This window comes from Lissotriton helveticus, chromosome 3_2, assembly GCF_964261635.1.
Source record: "Lissotriton helveticus chromosome 3_2, aLisHel1.1, whole genome shotgun sequence".
NCBI classification, from domain to species: Eukaryota; Metazoa; Chordata; class Amphibia; order Caudata; family Salamandridae; genus Lissotriton; species Lissotriton helveticus.
In genome coordinates, this window is record NC_136062.1 from 291,010,348 (window position 1) to 291,037,237 (window position 26,890).

The following is a 26,890-nucleotide window of genomic DNA, read 5'->3' on the forward strand; positions in this document are numbered from 1 at the left end:
CCAATTCTTTACTGGAAAGGAAACAAGCTTCCGGGGACCGGTTTCTGGCATTACAGCCGTCTTCGGCCCGGCTTGCTTGAATCCTGATGGTGCAGTGAGCAAGGGACTCATGTCTGAGCATATCCTTCCACTCCTATAGTGGCCAAAACGATTCAGAAAAGGGGGTGGATCAAGCCCTGATCTTTTGACTGGGTATGAGTGTTCTGTTTAATTCAGATGCTCTGTCCATCACCACCCCCTTTTCAGAATCGTTTTGGCCACTATAGGAGTGGCAGGGTATGCTCAGATGTGAGTCCCTTGCTCACTGCACCATCAGGATTCAAGCAAGCCGGGCCGAAGCCGGGCCGAAGACGGCTGCAATGCCAGAAACCAGTCCCCGGAAGCTTGTTTCCTTTCCAGTAAAGAATTGGCTTGGTAGTTTGGTCTGCCCTGTTCCCATGATGCACTGGGCCAGGGACAGACTAATTTGCATGTAGCCAGGTTCTGAGCTGGGATGGTGCAGTGAGCTAAAAAACGGTGATGGATCAAGCCCTGATCTTTTGACTGGGTATGAGTGTTCTGTTTAATTCAGATGCTCTGTCCATCACCACCCCCTTTTCAGAATCGTTTTGGCCACTATAGGAGTGGCAGGGTATGCTCAGATGTGAGTCCCTTGCTCACTGCACCATCAGGATTCAAGCAAGCCGGGCCGAAGACGGCTGCAATGCCAGAAACCGGTCCCCGGAAGCTTGTTTCCTTTCCAGTAAAGAATTGGCTTGGTAGTTTGGTCTGCCCTGTTCCCATGATGCACTGGGCCAGGGACAGACTAATTTGCATGTAGCCAGGTTCTGAGCTGGGATGGTGCAGTGAGCTAAAAAAACGGTGATGGATCAAGCCCTGATCTTTTGACTGGGTATGAGTGTTCTGTTTAATTCAGATGCTCTGTCCATCACCACCCCCTTTTCAGAATCGTTTTGGCCACTATAGGAGTGACAGGGTATGCTCAGATGTGAGTCCCTTGCTCACTGCACCATCAGGATTCAAGCAAGCCGGGCCGAAGACGGCTGCAATGCCAGAAACCGGCCCCCGGAAGCTTGTTTCCTTTCCAGTAAAGAATTGGCTTGGTAGTTTGGTCTGCCCTGTTCCCATGATGCACTGGGCCAGGGACAGACTAATTTGCATGTAGCCAGGTTCTGAGCTGGGATGGTGCAGTGAGCTAAAAAAACGGTGATGGATCAAGCCCTGATCTTTTGACTGGGTATGAGTGTTCTGTTTAATTCAGATGCTCTGTCCATCACCACCCCCTTTTCAGAATCGCAAGTGTACCGCATCATCAATTGTGTTGCTGCCCACAGAACAAGTTTGAATTGACCACAGAGGGGTGGTTGATCATTTCCCTGGCCACACCTCCGGGCTGGAAAACACAGACTCTGTTTCAACATGTTGGATTAAGGCAGAGTGGGGCACAGTGGCCTACTTGCTTTAGGATACAGAAGAGATGCTTCTAATGTGCATAGTGTTGCAAATATAATCAAAGAGGAAGGGGACCAGGAGCAAGTAGACCCAGCATATGTGCTCCTTACGATCCAACAGGAATATGCAGTACATTTTAAAGAAGTTGGGAAAAGTGTAATAGGCGCAGTTTTTCTAAAGAGCGAAAGTCCTCCCATAGGAGCAAGAGCCCTTGCACATCTAAACAGGTGTCATGCTTCATCATTGGGCTATCGCCTAGTTGGGGCTGCGCTACAATGCCCGGTGGGCACTCTCGAAGGGGCTCTTTACAGGACAGCTTTTAACAGGTTGCCGTTTGACGAAGTGGGGGTGTGTGGACCAGTGGTGTAGATCGGTGATAGTGTATGTGAAAAAGCAAAACGTGTAATTAAATTAAAATAGAACAAATGAGACTCAAGGGCAAGAGATTTAATTAATGAGCACATTTGTCTAGTTCAAATAAGTGGTTTGCTATCAGAGGAGATAATTGTCCTAGATAGTCAAGTGAATTGTTAGTGTGTTCAGATTTAAATTACTAAAACCTTTACTAGATAGTGACATTATTATTTGTAGCGGACTTACATCCACCCCAACTAATACTAAGTTTTTTCACAAGGATGTTATTCAATTCAATTCATGAAGCTTTATTCGGTACATGATACATGACCATAAAAGCACATAAAAATCAAACAATCAAAGACCATAATTACAAATTGTTGATTAAAACATGAATCAGAATAACAATTAAAAACAGATATCAATAGAGATACAGTCCATATAATTAAAAAAGCATGTTTTTTCTAGCGTAGATACACTTGTTTAAAAAAGAGGCAGTATAAAAACAAATATCGGCGGAATTCAAATTACACAGTAAATTCATAGCCTGGTGATACATACACCATATTTCAAAAACATAGGTTTCAGATAGGCGATGCGAAAGTTCGTGTACAGTTTACAAAATAATAAAAAGTGCAAAGTGCTCTGTTTAGTGGTGTGGCTCACTGGTTAGAGGCGGCAGACCCGGAAGCAGAGAACGGCCTGGGACCAGGGTTCAATTCCCAACGCGGCAGGGTCGTGGACCAGGGTCAGCGGACTCGATAATTCTGGCCTCGGTGCCTACTCTAACCAGGGATCACACTCGGCAACTCTGGGCATTAGCTTGCCTCATCTCTACAACGGCCCCCCACATTCGCCGGGGATGCCTGGTTTCACCTTGGAGAAACCCAGTAGGGACCATCTCACAGGGATAGCCAGGACGGGTTCCCCAGCGGTCTACAGCGCCACGACGCCTCAGGGCAGCAGTGCGCTTTACAAGACACATACATTTACATTTACATTTACATTTACATTTAGACACGCCATCGCACAAACATGGCCCTATTGGATGTTTTTTCAGGGTTGGTAGGGCCACTAAATTGTGTGCTACTCGAAACCTCAATCTTGTAAGCACATACTTATGTGATGGCCTAGTCACCATTGATAGATAAGATGGTAAACCTTCAGAGACAATATATCTATTATAAAACTGGACGGTGGTCAAAGAACCTGCCATTAACAACCGTTTCCTAGCTCTATAGGCCAAAAATTTATTTTTCAGATCGGCTTTGGGTATCAGGCATGCGGCACTAGGATCAATCAGGACATTAAGATTAAAGATTTCAGAATAGCAGTCAACAACATAACTTAACCAGGGAATTTTCTTATAGTGATCCAATGATAAACAGTCCTCAATAATTGTTCTATTAAAGGACTTCTCCTCCTGAAGCCAGATGGAACGCCAGATCAGGAGTGGCCTTATAGATAATAGATCACTTAGATAATAAATGTCTAATTCCCGGTGAATCAACTCAGTTGAGGCAGTCTGGGGTAACCATAAGAGCTTTTTCAAAAAACAGTTTTCCTCCGTTTGTAAAACTTGAGAATATCTGTGACCCCACACACCTGCCCCATACAATGCTATTGTGGTACATCTTGCCTGATAGATTTGGAGCATATCATTAGTACGCCTATCTCCAACTTTAGCCGCAAATCTAAAAACACCGTGGGCGTTTTTTGCCATTTTATTACCCACATTGTTAAATTCATCGTCCCATTTTCTGTCGCTTGAGAAGGTAATGCCAAGGTAACAAAATGTTCTCACATGTAGCACTTTTTCATGATCAATAAAAAAGGAATTTGAAGATTTTTTTCCAGCCCCGCAGGTCATGGTGTGCGTTTTCCCCTTATTGATAGACAGTTTCCTGTCTTGGATAAACTTACAGAATCTGTCAATTAGGCTCTGGAGCCCTAGGGGAGTTCTTGAGAGCAAAACGGCGTCATCAGCATATAGTAACACCGGTACGGAAACACCATTCATCTGGGGGGCATCGGCCGTTACATTCTTTAAAATTGCATCAACCTCATTAATAAAAAGTATAAAAAGAAGAGGGGCCAGGACACAACCCTGTCGAATCCCCCGTTTTGGGGGTGCACTCTCCTTTGGTGCCGTAACGCACACAGGTTTCAAGCTTTTCATACAACCTAGCCAAAAAGTAAATTATACCCTCCGGGGCTCCTAACTTCAACAGAATTGGCCATAAAATAGCATGGTTGACCATGTCAAAAGCACTGCTTAAGTCTGCAAAGCAGAGGTAAAGCGAACCTGTTTTTGCTTCAGTGTATTTGCTAATCACTAGATCTAAGTTTATACACTGGTCCATTGTGCCCCTGCCCTTCCTAAAGCCATACTTGCTATCAGCCAAGATGTTCTCTTGCTCTGCCCATTCTTCTAATCTTATTAGCATTACTCTACTCATGATCTTGACAGAGGAGTCAAGAAGAGAAATAGGGCGATAGTTTTTTACATCTGACCTACTGCCCTTCTTGTAAATTGGGATGATAATTGATTCACCCGAGGTTTTAGGGGGCTCACTACAGACAGCAGCGTTAAATACGATAGTCAAGAGAGGGCTCCACAGCTCTGGGGCTGATTTGTAGACATCAATAGGGACGCCATCGGGTCCCTGGGCCTTCCCCCCCTTACTAGTATGTATTCCCTGGGCAACCTCTTGAACAGTGATATGAAGTGGTAATAAAGGCCAACTGCTAGGATTCAAAATCTCGCCACATTCAGATCCCAAAATTTTGGAAAAATGTGTGACCCAGTTTTCACTAGTGACGTTAGAGGATAGCTCAGGTATGTGGTCTTCTTTAAGAAAAGGAGAGTTAACCGTAGCCCAAAAGAGTGTATTATTAGATGTTTCAGATGCTTGGTTTAGGGAATCCCAAGCCTCCTGCTGTAACTCACTCTTCCTACGTTTCAGTGCTAGCTTATACAAAAGTCGGGATTTTATTATTTGGTCAGTGTCCCTAGGTTTTTTAGCAAGAGCACCCTTTAATTCTGATAGTAAGTTGGTGCATGCATGATCAAACCACCCTGGCCCATTACGATGCTGATCTCTACTAGGTCTGGTAAACTTAACATTGATTAATCTGTTAATTTCATTAAAAGCAAATAAAACCTGAGCGGTGTTGGTGATGTTATCAAATATAAGCGAAATGTCTGTCAGGCAATCCTTGACAATGGAACTGGTTAAGTCTTTAGCTTTTTCTCCCATCCATCTCATTCTCACACCGTTTGGTCTGTGGGGTTCAATGTTAGCAATGATTCTATCAACTTCCACGGTGCACCCCCCCCACAAAGTGCATTCTAATATAATACAATTATGTTCACTAAGTGAAGTGACATCAACCCTAGGGGGGCACAGTAGGGAATAATATTTGAAGAAACGATCACATGGTCAATTACTGAACTGGTGTAACGGTTCTTAAACGTGGGGATGGTTTGTCCATTTTCATCTTTAGAGAAACCCATTATTTCTAGGTCATAATGGCTCATGCTTTTATGCAAAGTTTCTCCATATACGTTATGTTTAAAGTGTAAGTCATCTATACCAACATCATTAGTGACCCCATAAATTTTCTGGGTAGAAAACTCACATAACAGGATATTAAAGTCACCCACCCAGATAAAATCAAAAACGTCATTCATTTCTGTACTTAGATTTTCCACAGCACTTGCCAAATTATTAACTACTACCGTCCTGGAATTATCAAAAACATTGTTATAGTAATTTAACAACAGGATATTACGGCCCTCCTCATCAAGGAGCCAGAGAATTTGCGCGTGCACACCCACAGTCAAATATTTTTTAACTAGAATTTGCCGTTTGATGGCGACTAATATTAGGAGACCACCTTTTGCTCTCCCCGATGCAGAACCCTGTGCCAGTAAATTATAAGATGTAAACCCCTCATAGTTGATGTCTTCCCTGCACCAAGTTTCCTGGAAACAAATAATATCATGGGTATTTATAAAACTTATCCAGCCCAAAGCATCACCCTTAGATTTTATACCGGAGATATTCCAGCTGACGATGATTATGCCTTTGGTGCTTTTGGAATCCCTCAAACTGATTTTCTCCATTGATGCTATTGTAATTGGACCATCCCCTAGACTTGGATTTCCATTTGAGGTCTCCCCAATATCTTTCATATTAGATTTGACCAACAGGTTAGGTTCCAGGGCAATAGGCTTGTTATTAGACTCTATATCCTGACGATTAGTAGTCTCACCCAACTGGGGCCCACCCGTCCAAGGGAGTCAATCATTTGCATCCAGGTTACTCAAAGCTTGATATCTATTTACTGTTGTTACTTCAAAAACTGAATGATGAATAGATGGTGGGGGTATGACTCTAGAATTATCTGAGGGTACCATGCTGAGATGGCTATAAAAGTACCCAAGTGGGCGTGCACATACACTGTTCTCTTCCTGGTTTAAAGAGGCAGCTCTTAACAAGACGGTTGCGACGTGTTGAGGATGTTTAAAATTTACGATAACACAGTCGCCCCTACACTTCTTCCTAGCATTACCAATCCAAGTTACCCTCCTGGTGGACAAGATTTGGTCAGAATAAGCCAGTGGAAAGCCACATTGCTTATGCAACCAGGAAACTGTTTTGTTTTTAAGGGATGCATGTGACTCGGTTTGATACTGATTCAAAGGGGTTTCTAGCGGTGGTACATTAGTTAAAACCACTGTGTAGGGAACACAATCGGGGGGAGATTGATAGTCCCCCTATATCTCGGTTCAAATGAGCCCTTATTGTTCACTGGAGCTGGAAAAGTTACAACTTGTTTTTTCTGGCTGACTAATGGTACATTAGTAGGTATGGGGTCTATTGGCACAGTTAACCCTACATTAGATGGCTTTGGTACTTCTTTACCTACTTCAGGGCCATTTTCCACTACTACCCTAGACCTCTCTGCCATAGCTATATGGGTATCTAGAAGACCGCCCAGCCTTTGTACTTCTGCAGTCATCAAATCAAGTTTTATTACTAAGGGGTTGATAATATTTGCAATCTGGGTATTGATGATACTAGTCAGAAGATCAAATTGCTCGGTATTCATACTGACCGCTCCCTGCTTCTCCCCTGGCTCTGCTCCAGCCATCATATTTTTAAGGGGTGAATCAACCTATTTATTATTATTGCGGGTACTACGGGTTCCCCCCGTTTAACTTTTGCCTTCCTGCATGCCCTCGGTGCTCTCCGTGCCGGTGAGCGCTGCACTGGCGAATCGCAGGGCACATTCTCAGAATCCTCTATAGGGTTCACTTGGTCAGGGACTGTTGTGAATAGAGTTTCGGAGTTATTAAGCAAACAGCTATTTTCAAGAGGGCACGATTGGTTAATAGGCGATGTGGGCTGTGGGGGTGATGTAACGTGAAGACTGTCCCGGCCTAAGGACAGACGTCGCTCCTTGTTTATCTTGTTAACCACTTTCACCAGATAGTTATCTAATGTAGCTCCCACTAACAGGGTGTTTACGACTTTCTGTTTAGACATAATTCACCTAACAACCGTTTTCGGTCACAACTAAAAAGGAAGTAACAAATGCTACAGTTAAAGGATTAAAGCTATCATGAATTTCTACACACTAAAATTTTTGGGGCCCTATAACAGGCAATACATACAAAGTAGTTCGTAAATTATCGCTTTGCAGGTTTAATTGACAGAGCCAAGGTCCATGGCCCTGCCCTGCCTCCTCCTACCCCGGACGGCCACAGACGGCCCGCCCTTTGCCCGGGCTTCGCGAGGCGGGGGTCACGCTGTTTAAATGCGCCTCCTGGCGCTCTTCGTATGTGGGAGGGGCGCGCCGCCGCTTGGCCCGCCGGGAAATGCAGTCCCGAGGCCGCGGTGCAGGTAGTTCAGCCCCCGGTGACTCTTGGCGGTGTCGGCGTAACAGTCTACAGCCCCCAAATACTGGATAGAAAGTGTCCCCCGCTCTGCCGGGGTCACGCTGTTTAAATGTGCCTCCTGACGCTCTTCGTATGTGGGAGGGGCGCGCCGCCGCTTGGCCCGCCGGGAAATGCAGTCCCGAGGCCGCAGTGCAGGTAGTTCAGCCCCCGGTGACTCTTGGCGGTGTCGGCGTAACCAGTCTACAGCCCCCAAATCCTGGATAGAAAGAGTCCCCCACTCTGCCGGGGTCACGCTGTTTAAATGCGCCTCCTGGCGCTCTTCGTATGTGGGAGGGGCGCGCCGCCGCTTGGACCGCCGGGAAATGCAGTCCCGAGGCCGCGGTGCAGGTAGTTCAGCCCCCGGTGACTCTTGGCGGTGTCGGCGTAACAGTCTACAGCCCCCAAATCCTGGATAGAAAGAGTCCCCCGCTCTGCCGGGGTCACGCTGTTTAAATGCGCCTCCTGACGCTCTTCGTATGTGGGAGGGGCGCGCCGCCGCTTGGCCCGCCGGGAAATGCATTCCCGAGGCCGCGGTGCAGGTAGTTCAGCCCCCGGTGACTCTTGGCGGTGTCGGCGTAACAGTCTACCGCCCCCAAATCCTGGATAGAAAGAGTCCCCCACTCTGCCGGGGTCACGCTGTTTAAATATGCCTCCTGGCGCTCTTCGTATGTGGGAGGGGCGCGCCGCCGGGAATTGCAGTCCCGAGGCCGCGGTGCAGGTAGTTCAGCCCCCAGTGACTCTTGGCGGTGTCGGCGTAACAGTCTACAGCCCCCAAATCCTGGATAGAAAGAGTCCCCCGCTCTGCCGGGGTCACGCTGTTTAAATGCGCCTCCTGGCGCTCTTCGTATGTGGGAGGGGCGCGCCACCGCTTGGCCCGCCGGGAAATGCAGTCCCGAGGCCGCGGTGCAGGTAGTTCAGCCCCCGGTGACTCTTGGCGGTGTCGGCGTAACAGTCTACAGCCCCCAAATCCTGGATAGAAAGAGTCCCCCGCTCTGCCGGGGTCACGCTGTTTAAATGCGCCTCCTGGCGCTCTTTGTATGTGGGAGGGGCGCGCCGCCGCTTGGCCTGCCGGGAAATGCAGTCCCGAGGCCGCGGTGCAGGTAGTTCAGCCCCCGGTGACTCTTGGCGGTGTCGGCGTAACAGTCTACAGCCCCCAAATCCTGGATAGAAAGAGGATGTTATTTATTTTGAAGGTTCTGCACTGCTACAAACATCTCACCAACCACAGGGCCAGAGATGATGGTGGGCACTGATTTAAGCTAGATATGGTGAGGTAATGCCAGTAATTGTGTATGATTTGTCTTTGACACTTTGATATCAAACAGCTCTCGAGCGACAAGAGACTTAATAGGAGCATAATGCGTAAAAATGCCATGAACTGGAATTAGTTGTGATAATAGTGGTAATAATAAATCACCCTTCACATGACTCACGGATATATAGTATCCGGGTAGACTACATGCACTCAAAAGTGTACATTAGTTCATGACATGTGACAGCATTTGAGGGATTGTTGGTGCAGGTGCCTTTGAGATAAATCATCATCTGTACTGCAGCAATTACTTTTTTCTAGAAACTTCAAAGTCCGGACTCTCTGAGGTTAGGTCCATTACTTGTTATCGTCAATTAAATAAGATAGGAACGAAATTTGTGTTTGTAAAAACTTTACATGTTTCATTCCTAAAATATTCCCTATTCTATGTATCCTGATAACATTGTTTCTACTGTGCTCCGTTAATACCAGCATAATCTGAGTAATTTTTATCTCTGTCTAACTTGCCTAGTTTAGACCTCTGTTTACTCTATTCATTCATGCTGAGAATTATATAATGAAGATCTGCCATCACTAGGTAGCTTAAAAGCTCCTTCAAATTTACTTTGAGATTTGCACTTGGTCATAACGTGGGTGCTGTCTACCATCTTCTTGCATTTCTTATTTTGCTGTGGGAAGCATTGGAAGTCTACTATGAGTGTCACCGCAGTCTGCCATTTTGAGGTTTGGTTTGACGGCTTGCTTTTGTGCAAACTAATTTTTGGGGGAAAGTATTTTATTGGTTCTCAACCCAAACAACATCCCCCCATACAAGGCCCATCATCAGTAAGTGCAATTTACTGGATACAGTGCTTACAGTCATTGTCCAGCATTAGGCTTTTGTTTACATCAATATCAACATCAGAGTAAGCATCTCAACCTCCCCTCCTTGCCCTAACGCTAATAACGCAACTTGTATCCCATTCACCCACCAATATGATGGGAGCCCAACATGGTTCTCCCGCAGGCTTAAACCTCTCCCGCCTAACCCCTTTCACCAGTGTGCTCTATGTATTCTAAACCAGAATGTGCAGTCATCATCAGCATGTTAGGGTGCGCCAATATCCTAATGCGTTCGGGCTGCTTTTCAATTCCCGCCATGCCCGAACCCGCCTCCACCCCGCAACAATCACCCATAGCCTCGCTATATTCAGTGTGCCTCAGCAGGTTCCTGAGAAGCCCCCAAGAAGTCAAAGTCCAAGTCCGGCTCCGGCAGTTTCAGTAGTGCCACTAGAGCTTTCCATGCTTGTACAGTTTCCATCGCCTTTTCATTATTCGCTCTTCGGGCCTGTTGGAGCCTGACCATACTCTCACTAGCCGCCAGCACATGAATTCCGTTTTCCAGCGCTCTATACTAGGGGCCTGTGTGGATTTCCACTTTCTCGTTAGTTCCCGTTTGGCCAACAGCAAACCCAGATCAATAAATGTACTTGTTACCATGGTTCGCGCTGTGTGAGGGTACCAGTGCAGTATGCATGTACCCATATTGGGTTCTATCTGCCTATCTGTCACCCCGCATAGGACCTCAACCACCTCCTCCCAGTATGTGCCGAGCTGCGGGCAACCCCACATCATATGCTGGAAGTCTGCAGCATTAAAAAGACATCTAGGCCAACATGCGGAATCCACATTCAAATATTTATTTATCTGTCCTGGGTTGAGGTCCGCCCTATGTATGATGTTGAAATGGATAAGTTGGAATCTAGCATTCCGCGTACCCTTCCACGCCCTTTCCACCAATTTAGACAAAGTCGATTCAGGGATATCTTTACCCAGATCCACCTCTCATTTTTCTCGCAGCCGATTCAGTGGCTGAAGCCCCTCCCCCACCATTCGCCAATACAGGCACGTTACTGCCTTTACTGTCCCTGCAGCCATTACTACATATTGGCATGTCGGGGATGTCTGCGGTTCTAGCAGCCCTGCCCCCCAGTGTTCCTAAATTGTTGCCACCGAAGCGGCATGCAGCAAGAAATCACCCCTGGGCAATACGCATCTGTCCTGCAGTGTCTGGTAAGGCAAGAGAGCTCCCTCCTCGTACAGGTCCCGATCATCTGCAACCCCAGTGCTTCCCACTCTGCCAATGCCGACCAGTCCCATCCGTGCCGAAGGGCCGTACACATTCCAAGAGGTATCTCCGGTGCTTACGGGCGAGTCCCCCCTACCCTACGTCTACTTCTATTCCAGCTTGCCCATAGCGCTTTCTCTTCATAGGTCAATGAGTCAACCCGCAACCGCTGGCCCAAAACCACAAAGGACAGTACATGCCATGGAAACCAGCGATCCTCTGGACTTTCCGGTCCCCTGAACTCTCGAGCAACCTCCTGCGTGAGCCACTGTAGCTGGGCCACCAGATAGTACAGTTCGAAGTCTGGGACTGCCCATCCCCCCCTCCGCTCTAGGTCTCATCATCGTGGTCAGAGCCACTCGCCTCCTGCCGCTCCCCCACAATAATCCTCCTACCATAGTTCTTAGCGTCCTAAACACCAGGCCCGGAATCCAGATCGGCAGCGTCCTCAAATAATATAATAGTCTAGGCAGCGCCATCATTTTCAGAAGCTACCCTTCCTGCCCCTGAGAGTGGCAGAGTACTCCAGTACGTCATGCTTCCCCTGACTCCTCGCACTGCTCTATTCACATTGCCCACCAGCAGATCTGCTTGCTCGTGACAAATGTTAGTTCCCAGATATGGCAGGCAGCACGGCTCCCATCTTATTCCATTTAATTTGTCGGGGATTCCCATTGCCCAATGCGCCGGGAACAGGCTAGTCTTCTCCCAGTTCACACTCAGCCTCGATGCCGCACCAAACTCCAGCAGGAGCACCGTCACTCCCATTAAGTCTTTGCTAGGGCCCGCCATGAACATCAGCAGGTGGTCAGCGTAGAGCGATATATAATGCATGTCTTCACGCATCTCCAGCCCAGTATAATGCCTAGTGCCGATCTAGCTCGCACCGCCAGGGGCTCAATTGCCAGCGTGAACAACAGCGGAGAAAGCGGGCAACCCTGTCGTGTTCCTCGTCCCACTCTGCAGGAAGCTGACATTGTCCCCCCCGTCCGCACCCGAGCCGTCGCGGATGTATACAGTATTTGGGTCCACCTCACGAACTCCTCCCCCCAATCCCATCTTGCGCATAACCTGAAAGAGAAATGGCCATTCCAGGCTATCAAATGCCTTCTCTATGTCCACCGAGAGAATCAAAGGAGACGGTACCAGGTCCTGGCAGTTCTCTAGAATTCGCAGTAGCCGTCTCACATTAATAGCTGTATTACGCTTCGGTATAAAACCGGATTGACCTTGTGTATCAGTTGCGACATCAGTGTCGTCCTCCTGTTCCAGCGGTGCTCCCACCTGTTTCCCCCTTGGCTTCCCCACGTCCTCTCAGGACTCGGGGATCTCCTGGCCATCGAGCTTTCACTGTGGTTCACCTCCTTTCCGCCGCTGCTCACTGTGCGTACGTGACTCAGGTAGTGCGGCAGTCCCTATTTCGTCATTCGCCGCCCTCTTTCAGACTTGCCCACCCCATTAGGGTCATCCGCCAAGCCCAATCAGGCCTTTCCACGCTCTCGGCTCTCCAGAAGGACCACTCTCCAGTAGGACCCATCAGGGACATCTTCCGGGCTTGCTCCGGCCTTGCCTCCATTCAGTCTCACCCCTGCCGGTGGGTTGTTTTCCGGGTGGATATGAAGGGGTCTCTATGCTAGCATCAGGGTCCGCTCCAGGCCATCAATTTTCACCTGCGGCACTCCTCTTGTCAGCGTAGGTCACTCCACCACCGCAGTGCTCACCACTGCTCAGTGCACAGCGCGGCCTCACAGTAGCGTCAGTTGCTTGAGTGTTCCCTCCGCTGCATCCACCAGCTTCACTGCCTCGCAATGGCAGCGCCTTGGCCGCTTCCTGTCGAGGTCACTCACCAGCCATCCCAGTTGTCCTCGCATTCGCTCCTCGAGCTCTCCCTGCCGTGCCAAGCCCCTCCTACTGCCTCAGATTAATCGCCCCCGTAATCCACTGTACTCAATTACGCCAACCTTGAAGCCTTCAAGAAGGGGGGAGTCATCATCTGTGTTTACCCAGCCGCTCTCCATCACCATTGCCCATTCGCCGAGATGCCTTACCCTCCAGGGCTGGTCAGGAGCAGCCGAACTGCCTATTTCCACTTCTCCAGCATGATGCTGAGACCCCCAGTGTTGTTCCCTTTCTGGGTCACCTCACCACTCCAGCTTTTTACAACTGCTGCCTTCTGCTGCACTCCGTTGCCCATGCAGCTCCAGGGCGCCAAGTCTCGCTCCCTCCCACTGTCCCCCAGCAATCGCCGCCATAGTATCCACTTTTTGTGCACGATTGCCACGGGGCCGCACCTGTACACTGTTTGCAGATTCCCCCAGCTCGCAGCCTCACGAACCCCGATACGCGAGCCCCGATACGCGGCCCAGGCAGTGCAGCAATCCTGCTCCTTATCTCTTCCTGGGTCGTTTCAGTCCCTCTAGGCGGCTTTCCCAATTATAGCCGCTCCTGCTCTGCAGTCCCTTCGCCAGCGGGTGCCTCCTCACGCACCTCCACAGCTCCGGTAGGCTGCCAATTCCGCACTCGGGCAGAGGGGGGAAGGGGTGGCCCGCTCAGCGCAATCTTCGCCCCGTGTCATGCCGCATCAATGCACAGTTCTTTCTGCCGACTACTTCAAACACGTCGGTCACCTGAAAGCAGCGCAGCGCTTCCAAGTCTGCACGCTGCTCTGGGTCTCCGCTGCTACAGCTCCCCGCTCGGCTGCTCACACCGCCATCTTGTGTCTCTTCAGCCGGCCGGTTCTGCTGGGTATCGGGCTCCTAAGCTGCAGAAATCTTCCAATTCACATCGCTGTGCACACGTTAAGGCTGTCCTCGCTGGGAGTCCCGGTCGATCTCCTCAGCCTCCGCTGCACTCAGCAGAATCACGGAGCTTCTACGCCGCCATCTTGTGTCCTTGACTCGTCTTCCTTCCAGTTGGCAGTTCGGCCTAATATGCCACTGCCGCAGTCCCTCTCTGGGTCGCTGAGTCACCCAGGCGCATTCCCCTTTCATCTCTGAGAGTCGAGGGCTTCGCTTTGCGCCCCTTATTCAGGATAAATGACAGGGCGCCGCTGAGCCCTGTGCTCATGCGTCCGCTCTCATCCGCCTCGTGGCCAGGCCCCCCTTTTGTGCGAACTCATGTCAACAAATACAACAAACATAAAACAAAGAACAAGTTCAAACATATGCTCTGTGCCAGCCCCTTCAGCCACTGGCATGTTTGGGTCAGTCCCCTTCAGCCATTGGATGAATGATGTCCATCACGTTTTGGTTCATCGTTGCCAGATGTTTTGTTTTTTTAGCCTCATTCGCCACCAATCTCGCTTGAATGCACACTAAAGCAGTCTGTACCCACACTCAGCAAGCTGAGATGCGTAGACGGCTAAGGACTGAAAAGGACCGCCTACTGGCATTTAGACTTGCTTATGTGTACACAAAGACACCGACTGAGATAACTCTATTTACAAGCTCTAAGAGCTAGGTGGCCTTCGTCTTAAGACTTCCAGCCCCATGCTGAGAGTCTCTGACCTGGCCCATAGAGTATTAAGGCAGCATAATCATAGGACCCGGGGAAAAAAACAAACCAACTATAGACTCAACTCCGGGTCCCATCTTGCTTTCAGCATGTTCCAAAATATTCTATTCTTTTTGCTGCCTGTTCTCAATAGATCCAACTTGGGAGCTTGGGAGAACATGGCGGCAGCAAGCTGAGCTGCCGCTGCACCTGAAGGTTCCGCTCGTCCCCCACGCTATGCATGAGCCCGGAATGCTGAGAGATTCTACGATAATGTGAAGACAGCTACCTTATGTTTGTGGGGGGGGCTCCTGTTTCTCGAGGCGCTCCTATTTTTGGGTGTCTGCTGGCTGGTTTGTCTGGGCTCTGGTCCGGGCTCTGCGCACGGCTTTCCGGCTTTCAGCTGATGTGTGTTGGGGGCGGCGTGGCTCTCAATCCTGGCCCGGCTTCTGCTCATTCAGCTCCTCCCTGCCTAACACGGTGGGAGACGGCGGCACTGGAGCTGAGGAGGAGTCGGAGAGTTGCGGCCCTTAGGGGCAGCACCAGGGGCGTGAGGCCAAACTGGAGAACGACTGCTCTGAGAGGAGTGTTGCGAGTACGGCCACGAGGAGTGTGCTGGCGATGCTGGAGAAGTTGGTGCACTGTCACAGGGGGTCCCGGCGGAGCAGCATCAGGATTGTGGTGGTTTGGTGGCTGGTGGGCCCCACATTCAGGTAGGACGCATTCCATCTGTTTTGAATTCCCCTGTCCTGGCTTCCGCTTCTGCTTTTGTCTCTGCCTCCCCCTTGGGCAACAGTAACTGCATTAAGAGGGGCAGAAGACGCAGTGGAGGAGAAGGGCTCGCAAAGGCTTAAGTCGGCCGGGAAAGACAGCGACCAGGCACACCAGGTGCATTTGAATGATCAGGAGGGTACACAGAAATTGCTGGCAATACCACGAATAAAAGCACTAGGGAAGGTTACGGCAACAGTAGCACTAAGCGAAAGTTAAAGACGGAAAGGAAAAATACTTCAACCTTTTTATCTGGGGAAGTTAAAAAGAAGTATACTAAAACAACTAGGGTACTTTTTCTGAAGTTAAGCCTAAGATTACTCCTTCCCTAAGGTCGTACTGAAGAACCGGGTTATTTAAGACCCAGCGGCGCCAGGGATAACGCCCTAGTCTCCGGGTCCACCTGTCTTAGAGTACAGAGACACGGGTGATATCTGGTGACGTCAAGGATCAATTTTATTAGCTGCAGCTAGTAACAGATATCCTAGAAGTACAACACGGTGTATGTTCTCAGGAGACTGCTCGAATTTACAAAGCTAGTCATCCCTTTTTATACCAAAAATTATGCTTCAGGCAAACATTCCTTATTTACAATTAACCATTCACATGTTTTCACGAAAAGAAAAAAGCGGGATCATGATGACAAGTCCATTTTTCAGTTTGTCCAGCCCACAATCAACTATTGGTCAAACCTAACATTCTTCATCAGATCGGTCGATCGAACCCACCATAAAAACAGGCACATCCCCATCGTAAACGGCCCATAAAGAAAGGAGCAGAGACAGGTGTGAGCAAGATAAGACATAGTAATGAGCAATAAAAGGTTTGATGATGTCTTGTGTCTTGTTCAGTAATCTTGATCAGCTACTGGGAAAGGAACTGGCCTAACAAGTTTTGGCTTCAGGCAAGAGGGTTGCTTGCTCAGGTCATTCAGAAGTCAGCTAAGATGTAGGTGTGCTTGGAGACTCGTTCGGCCACTGTCATCGGCCTATGTGAGGGCAACGACAAAATGGCCGCTGTATACAAAATGGAACCCGAGGGTTCAGAACGGAATCCCTGATTTCATGGTGATCTTGTCACTCGAATATGCCGAAAATGCTCGTATACCTTACACTTGTTTTTTTCGGTCTAATGTTACCAAAATCGTCATGATACTATGACTTTTATGAAACGGGTTCAGAATTTCAGTACCTCAGACCCTCCTTTTGCCCTTACATAGGCAATAACCTAAACCCATGTCAGTCTGAGTCCAGGTCTATACTCATCAGGTCATCAAGATGTTGCTGTAGCATCATCCTATTACTTAGCACGTCCCTCGATACAGGTCTTCTTACACACGATGTAGCACAGAGGCCACACATAGCAGGAGCACACTGTACGCACAGACAGAACAGGAAAAGAATGGCTAAGATCATCCCAATGACCATCAGAATCTTCCATCCTCACGTGGATAACAGTTTCCAGAACCATCCCATCAACGACCAATCTCCTTTATCCACATGTATAGATTCGGAGATTTTATGTAGTTTGGAAATGGCCTGGTACACTGTTGGAGCATTATCTGGAATGAAAACACAGCAACTTGATTGGATCACTTTACATACCCCACCTCGATCTGCAAGTATGACGTCTAACGCAACTCTGTTCTGGAGTGTCATAAGACGATCCGACTGGAGCTGAGCAGTCAAGTTACTAAGGGCACCGGCATTTTCAACTACAGTGGACTCAACCACCCTCGTCAATTGCCGTGTATTCCTGCTGTTAACCATGGGTCCCCAAAACGGCAGAAAACCCTTCAAGAAATCTCCTAATTCTTGTCCTGCAGTATCTTCCTTAGTGAAGACACCTCTAACTACCCTTGTCTTGTGGTAATCTGCCACAGCTGTGTAGGTGGGAGGCAACAGGAACGAGACAAAACATGTGCCCGAGAAATCAAGGGGCAACCATGTGTATGCTCTATCATAACAGATGAAATAGGTACCCTTAGCTGCTAGGAACGATGGGGAAGTCTGGGACGCCAAAACATACGTCTCAGTGCAGATACTCTTCCCTAACTGAGCTCTTGGGTTCTTGCCATTACCTTGCAGACATAGACGACCCTGATGGGTTACAATCCAAATCGGAGAGGATCTTTTTGCTCGCTGGTTCTCGCTCATACTCGCTCCATATCCAGTCACGTTCCATCCAATATACGCTAGTGTCTCATCTTTCGGGATAGACTCATAGGAACTAGCTCCCTTAATCATATCGACTATTCCCTTAACTAGAGCACTATTCTTTGGATTATCCTTCACAGAATGTAGGGGGTGGACTTCACGAGCATAGATAAACATCGTTCTGTATGCCCACACAGAACCATTGTAACTTAATGGCAGGACCAGATAAGGAATACCTTTCTCGGTAGTATGAGGCATAAGGCCACACACCCAACAGTTAGTCGTGTTCACTACTAATTGGTGTTGGTGCAGGAGCTGAACGAAAGAGTTATTAACAAACTCCAATCTTCTAACGGTCTCATGTTCAGGCAGAGGATGAAAAGAATGCGAAGAAACAGTAGAAGAAAGTATGGGCTGTGTAGTGGGTGCAAACGTCACTTGAAAAGAGAATATAACATATCCCATTAAAAACATCATTAAGCTAATCAACATGAAAACACACAATATTAAAAAACATTTTCTGCTCATAATTCGACACATTTTGGCTCTAAAATTCATTTCTTCAACAGGTCTTTCCATCTCGAAAAACTCCATCCTCTAACCTTGCTGCTCGCGGGGGTAGGGTGTTCCGTGCTAAGGAATGCGTCTGTCAGTCCAGGGGACGCCCTAGGACCAACCAGAACCGTCGACCTTGTGTCTTCGGCTTGCACTCCAAAGACTTGACGCCGCGACCCTACAGCTGAACCCGGATGGCGGTTCGAAAAACAAAAATCGGTCAAAACAGTTTCTCAGATGGGAGAGCTGAACTTTAAAAAAATAGAAAGAATTTTTTTATTTGTCCATGATTCTCGGTCTCAAATTATAACGGCTTTTTCCAGGTACCGTCTGGTCTTGAAATAGGAGTTCAGGCTCGGTAGTGTCCAATCGAACTGACGGTGGCACAGCCTCTTGCAGAAGATCGTTGCTTTCACGCTCAAAACTTGTCCCCATCAAACGTGCATCGCTAAAAGGCAGAAAACGAGGGACAGTTTCAGTCTCAGAATCAGGAATGCCCTCCTGGACCCACCGGTCATACGGCAGAGGTAAAGGAACCCTCTTGCAGTGTACGCCATGGATCCAGTTCTTTTTTCCTTGCACCCGCACTGCAGTTCTTGATTAGTATCCACGATCCAGGATCGACTGCATGCCCTGGATCTTCAGAGGCCTGAGGCAGTGTATCATGAACCTGTTGGTGTAAGACACCCAATTTATCCGTCAAATCATACAAGTAATCAAGCAGTATAGGGTGTGCGATCTCACTGAATTTCGTCGGCCTCGGCACTCCCCATATGTTTGCCAGGCGACCAAAAATCATTTCATATGGACTAAGTCCCACTCGTGAATGCACAGTCATCCTAGTTGATAAAAGTGCTAATGGCAGAGCATCAGGCCATTTAAGACCAGAGCTCGCTTGTATCTTGGCAAGTTTCAATTTGAGGGTGCCATTATAGCACTCCACTAGACCAGCTGATTGGGGATGATTTGCAGCGTGAAACTTTTGGCGGATTCCTAACCCTTCACACACTCTCTTCATCACTTGACCCACAAATTTACTCCCATTATCGCTCCAGACCATTCTCGGCAAACCAAACCTAGGGAAGAATTCTTTGACAAGGGCTTTAGCTGTGGACAAGGCAGTATTATCTTTTAGGGGATATGCTTCTACCCATCTTGAGAAGGCACAAACAACCACTAGTACGTACTTCAGGTTGTTGCATCTCTCCATGTGAATGAAATCTAGCTGCAAAACCTCAAACGGATACGTCGGAGGAGCAAAATGACCAGCTGGAGTTGGAGTTCCCTTACCAGGATTGTGTTTTAAACAAATCACACAATTCTTGACCACATTCTCTGCACACTTAGGAATTCCAGCATTTTGCCATACTGGGGCCAACAACTTACAGATCCCTTTCACACTGATATGGGCCATTCCATGCGCCATTGTAACCACTGCAAGCACGTACGCATCGGGTAACAACCATCGCTGATGTTCTGACAACTCAACCCAACAACCATTCGCGTCTAATTTACCCGTACTCTCTCTCCACACCCTCAATTCTTTCTCTGTAGCTTTAGCTTGAATAGACTTCACACACTCTATCGTATCTTCTCATATTCCAACGTCACCAACCCATCTTGCAGGGCCCGCAACATACATTCGACTCATCACATCTCTTGCCGTTTCTTTCGCAACTTCATCAGCAAACGCATTACCGCGACCAACGTCGTCTGTAACCTTCTTATGTGCACTGCATTTCACAATTGCAACTTGCAACCGTAAGGTAAGTGATTCAAGAAGCTCATTCACCAACTGACCATGCTGTATCTTAGTTCCATGAGACGTGAGGAACCCACGTTCCTTCCACAATCGACCAAAACTGTGAGCCACACCAAATGCATACTGGCTGTCAGTATATATGGTCACTTTCTTTCCTTTTGATAATACACACGGTCTCGTAAGTGCAATCAACTCTGCTGCTTGAGCTGAATTATGTGGGATACGTGCAGCTTCAACAATCGTATGCAAAGTCGTAACAGCATATGCCGCAGTCGTATCACCATTTGGAAGCTTGAAGCATGAACCATCCACCCATAAGGTACCATCACACTTCACAAGAGGTGTGTCCCTAAGATCTACTCTCCCTTTCGTTTCCTCTTCTGTCCTGAGAAAACAATCATGTTGTTCAGAAACATCTGTCTTTGCTACAATCGGCAACAACGTAGCTGGATTCAGCATGTTGCATCTTTTTATGTGCACATGACTCGCTAAAAGTGTCAACTCATAACCTGCAATCGAGCACTAGTTAAGTGCTGTGTCTTGGTTCTGTTTAACAAAGTATCCACTGCATGTGGAACCATTACAATCAACGTATTATTCATCACCAAACCAACAGACTGTCGAATAGAAACAGCTGCTGCGGCTCTCAAACAACTCGGCAACGCTCTAGCTACCGGATCCAAAGTCGACGAGAAATACGCACATGGACGCTGCTTGTCGCCAAAAGATTGTGTCAACACTGACAATGCACATCCTTCTCTCTCATGGACATACAGTGTAAAGGGCTTACTGTAGTCGGGGGTACCCAACACAGGAGCCGAACACAATGCATCGCGCAATTCCGAAAAACTTTTCTGACACTCTTCGGACCACGGAAGGGGATTTGGTGTATCTTTACAAGTCAATGCCACCAAAGGTTTGGCCAGTAGGGAAAAATTCGGTATCCATTGTCTGCAATATGATGTGATACCCAAGAAAGCACGCACTTCTCTTTGTGTAATTGGCACACTCAATTTTGCAATCGCCTGAATTCGTTCTGGGGTCAATCTTCTTCCCTCCTTCGATAAGAGATGACCTAAGTAGGTCACTTCTTGTCGACAATACTGTAACTTTGAAAGAGACACCTTATGATGTAAATCAGACAAATGACGCAACATCGACAAGGTGGCTTCTTTACAAATCTCTTCAGTATCTGCAGCTACTAACAAATCGTCGACGTACTGAATGAGAGCAGCACCATCAGGTAAAACAATCGTATCAAGCTGTGTTTTCAAAGCCTGACTATATATTGATGGACTCTCACAATAGCCTTGAGGAGCTCTCTTAAACCGGAAGCTTCGACCTCCTAAAGAGAAGCCGAAAATATCTCTACTCTTCTCGGCAATCGGGATGCTGAAGAAAGCATTCTTCCAATCAATCACCGAAAACCACGTGGCTGAAGCTGGAATCATGGTCAGTAAGGCAGTGATATCTGGAACGACAGGAAATTGCGGAACTACAATCTTATTCACCTCGCGAAGATCGATCACAAACCGGTAAACAGGTGGCTGAGAAGAGTCAGTACGTTTTAAGACAGGCAACACAGGGCTATTGCAAACATTACCTCTCGTTTCTTCAATTACATCTTTCTCAATCAGGTCATGAATAATCGCTAGCAACACCCTTTCACCTTCACTCGAGATCTTGTATTGGGGAATACGTGGCATTTTAACATTCGCTTTCAATGTCACAACATATGGCGGCATCTCCAAAAGACCCACGTCATTAGGACCAGTAGCCCAAAGAATATCAGGAAGAGACGACAATTCTGTCGGAAGTTTATCCTTTGACAAATACATCGAGGAGACCACTTTCTTACCCAGTGTAAGTTGTACTCCCGAGGGAGAACAATACAATGTTGCGTACAATCTTTTCAACAGATCCAATCCCAATAAGTTCTCACCACAATCTGTCGTCAGAATAAGGGGTGCTTCGAATTCACAAGGTCCACAGAAAGAGCTACTGAAACGTTCGTCTCGCCAGACAAAGGTGCGCCAGGGAGTTTAGAGTGCATAATAGAACTCTTTGTAGCACCAGTATCCAACAGAAAAGGCTCTAACACACCTGATGTAATCACCTCAACATAAGGTCCACTCTGATCTACTGGAACTGAAACAGCTCCCTCTCTTTGTCCATGGCTGTCCTAGCAATCATCACCTTCTATATTTTCACCTTCTGCGTAGTAGTCATTAGCATAATACTGAGTCGTCCTACCAGACGCGTTATTCTGCTGATCAAAACTATTCATTGAATTTTGTGGAGGAAAGGGACGTGCGTTCTGGGGGAAACCTCCACGTCCTCTACCTCTAAGAGCTTGTGGAACACCCCGACCTCTTGTGCTAGAAACACCATTCATACGCTGTAGCAAAACAGGGCAGCTACTTTTAAAATGGCCCTCTTCTTTGCAATATGCACATTGATTAGGGCCTACAGGGAAACGTTGTTGAGAAGGCTTGAACCTTTGCGATTTTCGCTGAAACTGCTGAGGTTGCTGATAATCACGCTGGTTACTACGGGGCGGATACGCTTGCTGTAAAAGAACCTTCGTTTTTAGCTCTTTAGTCTTTTTGTCTGCCCTATCCTTCTCATCCTTATCCCTATTTTCGTAGTATTGTGCAGTAGCCAATATCTGTGCTGATGAGGAAACAGCCCATGAACTCTCGGATTCCTTCAACTTAGTACATAACTCGGGAAGCAAATTATGCACGAACTTATCAACAAACAATAGTTGACCACTCATGTCTTGACCACTGTGGTCGATAAACGTTTCTTCAAACCTAGTGAAGAAATCGGACACAGTTTCATCTTTCTTCTGCTTACACGCAGACAATTTGTCCCAGTTTACTCACATAGCAGGCATTAAAGTCTTCATGTAAGTAACGATCTTACCAGGAAGCTCTGCAACTAAAGGCTCAGGTTTAGCACCACCAACTTGTTGCCCATCTGCAGCGCTAATATTAACCCAGGTATCACCTAACTCTTGCGCATGATCCGTGTGACAAATCAATCCCCATAAAGGCTGTGGGACCACGTTTCCAAACAGCATGTCTATATCAGCTAAATTCATAACACATGAGTCTGCAGTCTGTGATAATTCCTTATAATACCCTGCAGGATTTTTACGGGGGTCAGGTAAGGTCTGTTTAAGAGCCAAAACTTTAGCTCGTTTCCATGGAACATGTACCCAAACACGCTGAAAATGAGGCTGAACAGGTGGATTAGCAGTTAGATTCCCTTCTTTCCAAACTGGGGGAACTTCTCTTGTTGGATATTGTCGCGCCTTTCTCCTAACAGAGGGATCAGGTTAAAACAACGACCGAGAGATAGCCTCACTCCTAAATGACAACAATGTCGCAACTGCTCTCTCAACATCGTGCCTTTCGCAAATTCGAACCGTACACGACACAACTCAGGTGGATTGGGTTCCAAATCATTATCCTCCAATTCTTCACAAAGAAAAACACACATTTTATCAAAAACATATCTCTGCTTCGGTGCTTCCCATTGGCGGAAGACATCCATGACAGACTCTAACTCATATCTTGCAGGGTCGGTAACCCATTTATGCGCCAAATGATCCAATACTCCCTTCTCTCTAGAGTCAGGCAATTGGCTACGTAACTGTTTATGCTCTAAAACGGGGGTCGTGTTTAACGACCCAAAGAAAGGAGACAAAAGACTAGTAACAGTATCCGTCATTCTCTGTCGTACAGAAGGAGAAGTTGACAGAACAGGAGATAAAGCGGATTGAGAGGAAGCTAATGTAGGAGCAGTAGCAGGGGAGGCAGCAAAAATAGGTGGAAAAGTCGTAGGGATTAAAGACGGAACAGGTAGCAAAGTCGGCAGCCCTTGAGAAGGCTGCACCAGAGGAGTAGGAGCCAGCTGAAGAGGAGCTGGCGGCTGTGCAATAGCAAGAGGCAAAGCAACCAGAGGTTGCGCCGCTAAAGGTTGCGGAGGTGCTGTAGCACTCTGTGCATAAGGGGGTGGCGAGCTCAACAAATGTGACATTAAAGGATCTTTCTCAAGTTCCTTAGCTGCATCTTGCTGAAGAGGTGGCAAAACTGGATAGCATTTATCGATCACCATGTTACGTTGCCTGTGCAACTGCTCACTCGCTTGTTCTTCTTCATTATCTTTATACTGCATAGCAGCTTGCATTATCGAGATACCCTTTTCTCTTTTATTTCTCTTTGCTAATTTAATTTCTTTCTGTTTGTCTTCCTTTCGCCATAGGCGGAAAGAGTCAAACATCGCCGGCCGGGCTTTCTTCTTAAAAAGTCTAACCTCTAGGTTATCAAAAATTTCCGTGTCAAAACTACCATATCGGGGCCATTGTAGGACACTGTCCTTTTTTGTGTAACGAATCCATACTTCGTTATATGCGATGAGGCCTACGCCATGCTTCACATACAGTTCATAGGTTGGAGTTCCAATCCGGGGAACCGGACACGAGTCCTCCAATCGGGAATCCCTATTATAACCACAACAAAACAAATTTCCAAGTCTGCTAAGGCCAGGCATCTTCGCTCACTAGTCTAGCTTCAAACTTCAAGGGAATATCGAATACGATAGTCTCGTGAATACACGAGTCCCTCGGCTTTGGTACTTGCAAGTTCCAAATCAAAGATCCCAAGGGGATACCCAAAAACTAAGGACTGGGAGACGCTCCACTCATACTTAACTGAGGTATCGATGTCGGCACCAGAAGACCCGTCTATCGTCTCGCTTTACAAATCATCAAAGGCTCCAAGGCAGGGTGATAGTCAGGGCAGCAGTCCTTCGTAGCCGTCGGAAAGCGTGGAACCTCGCAGCAAAGACTTTCGGACCACGACGACATACAGGGGTCGATGAAGTGGTTGGCCTTCCTCCAGAATTTCCGCACGAAGCTCCTCACGAACCTCTGGCTTGGACCGGTACCGCTGAAATCGCCCTACGTTGGGCGCCAAATGAAGAACCGGGTTATTTAAGACCCAGCGGCGCCAGGGATAACGCCCTAGTCTCCGGGTCCACCTGTCTTAGAGTACAGAGACACGGGTGATTTTTGGTGACGTCAAGGATCAATTTTATTAGCTGCAGCCAGTAACAGATATCCTAGAAGTACAACACGGTGTATGTTCTCAGGAGACTGCTCGAATTTACAAAGCTAGTCATCCCTTTTTATACCAAAAATTATGCTTCAGGCAAACATTCCTTATTTACAATTGACCATTCACATGTTTTCACGAAAAGAAAAAAGCAGGATCATGATGACAAGTCCATTTTTCAGTTTGTCCAGCCCACAATCAACTATTGGTCAAACCTAACATTCTTCATCAGATCGGTCGATCGAACCCACCATAAAAACGGGCACATCCCCATCGTAAACGGCCCCTAAAGAAAGGAGCAGAGACAGGTGTGAGCAAGATAAGACATAGTGATGAGCAATAAAAGGTTTGATGATGTCTTGTGTCTTGTTCAGTAATCTTGATCAGCTACTGGGAAAGGAACTGGCCTAACAAGTTTTGGCTTCAGACAAGAGGGTCGCTTGCTTAGGTCATTCAGAAGTCAGCTAAGATGTAGGTGTGCTTGGCGACTCGTTCGGCCACTGTCATCGGCCTATGTGAGGGCAACCACAAAATGGCCGCTGTATACAAAATGGAACCCGAGGGTTCAGAACGGAATCCCTGATTTCATGGTGATCTTGTCACTCGAATATGCCGAAAATGCTCGTATACCTTACATTTGTCTTTTTCGGTCTAATGTTACCAAAATCGTCATGATACGACAACTTTTATGAAACGGGTTCAGAATTTCAGTACCTCAGAATTTCAAGGTCTTACTGGAAGTTTTGTGCTTGACGAGACAGGGAGAGGCTGGTAAGCTGGGGGGAAAGGCAATAGCTGGTCTGGAACTCGGATTTGCTGGACCTGCTAACCCAGACTCAATAGCAGAGAAGACAAAGTCGAGGGGCCACATACCTGGGGGTTTGTCAATACGATGGAGGTAGCGAAGGAGGGAGCAGACCAGATACCTCAAGCTGAACCTCTAGATACCCCCCAGGTTGCATCTAAGGGTCTGGTTTTGGAGGAAGTAAGTTCAGACACAGAAGCGGTAGCTCTAAATTTAGAGGCTCCAATTCCTGAGGTACATTCGATCTCCTCCTTGAAGCTTCTTATGGCCTCATTATCGGCAGATATAAACAAAGGGTTTGAGATATCTGCCGCAAAACAAGGAGAGGTCAATAGTCTCTGTAATAGCCATATTTAACTGCTGTATCAGTCAGTCCACTTTGTGGATTGCTCTGTTTTAGGATCTACGAGCACTGAGCTGAAGAATCCCAGCTCTGGGCTATATATAACCCTTTCTCCTTAGCGCCTACCCTCTTCCCTTTGGAAGATTGCCCCTGGAACAAGATTTATCATGAAATTTCACCACAGATGTGAAGACGTATAATGTCAGGGCTTTCCTGTTAATATTACTGTGATATCATCACTATACCAGAGGCTGAATACCCATGCTCCATCAACCACTTGAATGATTGCATACTAGCTCTGGGAACTAATGGGACCGAAATACTTACAAAATGGCCTCTTGTACCAGGCTGGTCTTGGCAATGCCTGACTTTGTGGCTGTTTAGCAGTTTACCATCATAAAAGTAAGTGGCTATCTGAGACGCACCAGCCATTGACATACTGAGGGTCCCTCAACATTCATGCTAGCAAACCTCTTCCTTTTTGTAAGCCTCACTCATCGTGGATATAGAGCTCCTAAAATTTACTATTTGATTTTGGGCCTCCCTAAACTCCTCAAGATCTACCCAAGCTCTCCACCACCATTTCCGGCCAACACCACTGTTCTGTCAACCTCCTGACACCACTGCTTCACTTCCTTCGAAGAGCCTACTTTCCTTCAGCCACTCCAGAATCTGTTTTGTGGTCATGTGTTCATTTTAAACTCCTGCTAAAGCATGCAGTGATAATGGAGAAGTGATCGCAGATCTTCC

General features: G+C 47.4%; 1 protein-coding gene across 18 annotated transcripts in view; it reads left to right on the forward strand.

The window, feature by feature from the left end:
- LOC144826666 (mucosa-associated lymphoid tissue lymphoma translocation protein 1-like) overlaps nucleotides 1-26,890 on the forward strand; it is a 1,784,778-nt gene that overhangs the window by 898,176 nt on the left and 859,712 nt on the right. The gene's annotated exons all lie outside the window — the stretch shown is intronic.